Here is a 4191-nt window from a genome sequence, read left to right on the forward strand (position 1 = left end):
CATTGTTTTCCTTTCTTTTTGGTATTAGAGATTGAACCCAGGAGCTTGCCACTGAGTTACACCCTAAGCCCTTTCTTTCTCTTCTTTTTTTTTTTTTTTTTGTGGAACTGGTGATTGAACTCAGGCCCTTGCACTTGACAGGCAAGCACTTATTCTACTGAGCCACCTCCCCAGCCCCTCTATTTTGTATTTTGAAACAGAGTTTGGTTAAGTTGCCCAGGCTGGCCTGAAACTTCCTTCTTTTCTTTTCTTTTCTTTTCTTTCTTTCTCCTTCCTTCCTTCCTTCTTTCTTCTCTTCCTCTTCCTCCTCCTCATTTTCTTCTTCTTTCTTTTAAATGTATTTGGTAAAAAAAAAAAAAATGTATTTAGTTTTTGCAGGGTCTCACTACGCAACTCAGACTCATAGTGATCCTCCTGCTTTCAGCCTCCCCAGTGCTGGGATTACAGGCGGGCGCCACCATGCCCAGACTCTGGCCGGCGCAACATGTGGTACAGGGGATAGAACCTCCGTCCCTGCTCTTGCCTACACTTGCCTAAGCAGGCACTCTAGTCCTCTACTGAGCTATCTCCCAAGGCCTCAAATTTGTGATCCTTCTGCCTCAGTCTCCCAGAGTGCTGGGACCACAGGCGTGCATCTCTGCCCCAGCTGGCTTTCAAAAGTTTCCATTTCAGGTAAACAGATGAAAGTCAAAAGAAAGATCTGTGCAGGTGCCGAAAATTACTAAGGAGACTGAGAATGCAAACTTCTGTCAGTTTAAAAGATGTCTGATCAAGTCTGATGTAGTGGAACACCCATACTAGTCTCAGTGGATCACTGTTTTCATTTTATAATTAATGATTGCTGTGCCCGGAGTGGCAATGTGCATTTTTTATTTTTTGTCTTTTTGAGACAGGATCTCGTTATGAACTTCAGGCTGTCTTTGAACTCACTTTGTAGCCCAGGCTTGCCTCAAACTCACAGCAATCTTTTTGCTTCAGTCTCCCAAGTGTTGAGATTACAGGCCTGCACCAGCATGCTCAGCCTGGTGCACATCTATAAAACCCAGCACTCGGGAAGCTAAGGAACGAGGATTGTGGCAAGTTCAAATCCAGCCTGGAAGATATATCTAGTGAGTTTAAGGGCAGCCTAGAATATACAGTGAGACCCTGTCTCAAAAAACACACAAACAAAAAAGTCATGTGTGTAGTGCCTCGGTTTACAACCCAGGACCTTGTGGATGCCAAGTGAGTACAGCACTGCTGAGCTCTCCCCTTGGGCCAGTTTGCGTTCTTCAAGTTGTTGTTATGTACCATGTACCTTTTATACATTTTGTTACATGGAAACAAAATACTCATAACAGTCCCTGATGCAGTCTGTTTCTTTGTTTTATTTTGCAGTACTGGGGATTAAACATTTATTTATTTATTTAGTTTGTGTGTGTGGCCAGCTCAGCCCACCAGAGGGCGGGGCTGGCTGGCATGTGGGGCTGGGGGATTGAACCACGGTCCCTGTGCTTTGCTAAGCTTGTTCCAAGTAGGTGCTTTAGACCACTGAGCCATCTCACCAGCCCCAGTACTGGGGATTGAACCCAGGGCTTTTACACTGAGCTACATTCCCAGCCCTTTAAAAATATATATTCATTTGCTTCATTGTTTTTGTTTTTTTTTCATTATTATTAGTACTAGAGATAGAACCCAAGACCTTTACACTGAGCTAGACTGCCAATCCTTATTTTTTTTAATCTCTTACTGTGAGACAGCATCTTACTAAGTTGCTAAATTGACCAAAATGGGCTCGAATTTGTAATCCTCCTGCTTTAGCTTCCCAGAGTGCTGGGATTAAGGGTATGTGCCACTATGCCCAGTTCCTTTTTTTTTTTTTTTAATTTTTAATTTTGATAGGGTCTCTCTAAATTTCTAAGTGGCCCAGGCTGTGCTCAAACTTTCCATCTTCCTGCCTCAGCCCCTCAGTGTCTATTTATTGTTTCCATCTTATAGATGAACGAAAGGAGGCGCAGACCAATTTAATAATACATTGAAAGGGGGCTGGTGAGATGGCTCAGTGGTCTAAAACACCTACTTAGAACAAGCTTAGCAAAGCACAGGGACCGCGGTTCAATCCCCCAGCACCACATGCCAGCCAGCCCCGCCCCCTGGGGGGCTGAGCTGGCCCCCCCCAAATAAAAATAATAATAATAATAATACATTGAAAGGCACTTCATCAGTGAGTGACTGTGATTAAACCTGGGTCACTACAATGTGGACATAGTGAACTCAGCCTCCATAACCTGTAGAATCCCCAAAACTTCAATAAAGCAATGTGGCCTGACAAGCTAAAACAAGGCTCCTGGGGCCGGGGAGATGGCTCAGTAGGATAAGCGCTTGACCGGCAAACGCAAGGATCTGAGTTCAATCCCCGGTTCCGCCAAAAAATAAAAATAAAAAAATAAAACAAGGTTCCATCCTAATAAAACTCCCATGATGTCCACAGACATGGGGAAATCACTGAGAGATTATTAGATACATGTAAATTATTAGAGGATGCCAAATAAAACGATAATTAGAATAATTGCTCTTGGAGCCGGGGAGATGGCTCAGTAGGATAAGCGCTTGACTGGCAAACGCAAGGATCTGAGCTCAATCCCCAGTTCCGCAAAAAAAAAAAAAAAAAAAAGAATAATTGCTCTATAGCCCTTATTGATGATGACAATTAACCAGCAGAATTAGTGCTATGTGGAAGCCACTTGCAGCTTGTGAAAATCAATCCATCTTATAAGTAGGAATGGGGCCCAGCAGTAAAGCATGTGCTTAGCATGCGGGAAGCCCTGGGTTCAATCCTCAGATCCAGGGATAAAATCACCGCAATGGAGCAGGGTGTGATGGTGCATGCCTGTAATCGCAGCACTCAGAGGCTGAGGCCGGAGGACTGCTACAGGTTCAGGGCCAGCCTGAGATACACAGTGAGTTCAGAGCTAGCTTGAACGTCACAGCAAGGCTCTGTCTCCAAAAGCAAAACAAAACAAACAAGTAGCTTCTGGGTCTAGAGTCCTTTTGAAGATTACAAATTAAAAATATAAGAAAAGTACTACCTGGGTATCATGGTGCACACCTGTAATACCAGCCACTCAGGAGGCTGAGGCAGGAAGATCACTGTGAGTTAAAGGCCAGTCTGGGGTACATAGCAAGTTCAAGACCAGCCTAAGGGCCGGGAGATGGCTCTGTGGAATAAGCGCTTCCCTGGCAAGTGCAAGGGCCTGAGTTCAGTCCCTGGTTCCACACACAGAAAAAGGACTAGCCTAAACTACATAGAGAGATTTTGTTTGAAATTAAATAAATAATTAAAATAAAGTACTGTAGGGCTGGCCAAATAGCTCAGCAGATTAAAGCACCTGTATCAGGCGCAGGGGCCAGGGGCTCAACCCCTGGGCCTGCCATGCTGGCCCCGTCCCCTGGGGTGTACTGAAATACAACTGAGACTGGGCTTGGTGGCACGGGCCTGTAATCCCAGCCCTTGGGAGGCTGTAAACAGGTGGATCACTAAGAGTCCAATGTAGTAATGAGACCCTGAACACCCTGTAGACCCTTCCCTAAAAATACAAAAGATTAAAAAAAAAAAAAAGTACTGTATTGCAAAGGGACATATGAAAATGAGGCAACTCAGGACACACTGGCGATTTACCCACTAAAAATCACTTCCCATGCCTTCCACGGACTCTGAATTTTTTAAATGGTGATGAAGTTTGTGTAAGTATCCACAGCTAAGGCTCAAACCTACACAACTTTTCCAATAACCGAATCTCAGCCAGGGACAGAGACTAAGAAAATGTTTTTACATGATTTCTGACAGATGTTGCCACAAAGCCACCCTGTGTACAGTGGTGGCAGGAGTACAGCCGCCTGTTCTCCCTGCAAAGTGGTAGCCTGACAAACTCAGGCAAGAAGCTAGCACATGTTCTAGCCAAAAAGGTCCATAAATTAAGAAGTCTTAGGGAGGGTAAGAGAAAGGCTGCTTTTTAAATCATATTTTTACATGCATATATTTAATAATGAAATATTTCATTAACAACAAAAATTAGAAAAATTCAGAGACCTCAGTGCTGTAGAAGAGGAGACATTAAGCAAAAAGCAACTAACCTAGAAGGCTGTGTGATGTGTGAAGTGAAGGCAAATGTGGCTAAGACAGTATTATATACTGAAAAATTGAGGACTGCA

The 4191-nt window shown here is 43.9% G+C and overlaps 1 protein-coding gene across 1 annotated transcript in view; it reads left to right on the top strand.

Annotated features, from left to right (window-relative positions):
• The window catches only part of Lck (LCK proto-oncogene, Src family tyrosine kinase), a 31047-nt gene that overhangs the window by 5202 nt on the left and 21654 nt on the right, over window positions 1–4191 (top strand). The gene's annotated exons all lie outside the window — the stretch shown is intronic.

The sequence above is a fragment of the Octodon degus genome, unplaced genomic scaffold (genome assembly GCF_000260255.1).
Source record: "Octodon degus isolate 3935 unplaced genomic scaffold, OctDeg1.0 scaffold00163, whole genome shotgun sequence".
In the NCBI taxonomy this organism is placed as follows: Eukaryota; Metazoa; Chordata; class Mammalia; order Rodentia; family Octodontidae; genus Octodon; species Octodon degus.